Source organism: Microtus ochrogaster, chromosome 22 (assembly GCF_000317375.1).
Source record: "Microtus ochrogaster isolate Prairie Vole_2 chromosome 22, MicOch1.0, whole genome shotgun sequence".
Lineage (NCBI taxonomy): Eukaryota > Metazoa > Chordata > Mammalia > Rodentia > Cricetidae > Microtus > Microtus ochrogaster.
This window is the reverse complement of record NC_022023.1, coordinates 28,593,246-28,593,777: the sequence shown is the minus strand read 5'-3', so window position 1 is coordinate 28,593,777 and position 532 is coordinate 28,593,246. Positions and strand designations below refer to the sequence as shown.

At 46.1% G+C, this 532-nt stretch overlaps 1 protein-coding gene across 1 annotated transcript in view; it reads left to right on the top strand.

Moving 5' to 3' along the window:
• Trpm1 (transient receptor potential cation channel subfamily M member 1) overlaps nt 1-532 on the top strand; it is a 102,364-nt gene that overhangs the window by 56,981 nt on the left and 44,851 nt on the right. The window lies entirely within an intron of this gene.

Genomic DNA, 532 nt, shown 5'->3' with positions numbered 1-532 from the left:
GTACCTACACACACAAACATAAACATATACATGTATGCATATCAAACAAACAAATAGACAAAAAGCAAAAATAAAACTTGAAGTATCACAGCACAGGGGCACACTGATAACAGTGTAGGCTCCAGAAGAACCGACAGGAGGCTGCTCAGGAGGTCTCTGGTGTAGTGCACCAGAGGCTCTCAGCCTTCGCAGTTCCTCATTTCTAAGGGGAACAGCTCTCCTCATTTTCCAGGGCCCCCCACTATCACAGCCTGTGTTCCTGTGGGGTCTTGCTCACTCGGTCCTATGCTGGCATCTCTTGTTCTTGTCATCACAAGTTAGAGATGAAGTCAGGTTCTCATAGGGGCAATCTATCTCTCTAGAATGAGACAGTGGGGCTTTTGGTCAGAGTTCTGGATGACTTAGTCATATTTCTTAGCATGATTCAGTTCTAAGAATATGAGAACGTGATTTCTACAGAGCGGAATGGAATCAGTGGATGGGAACTGAGGATCTCAGAGGTCCCTGGACCCAGAGCCTTGTTCCACATTCT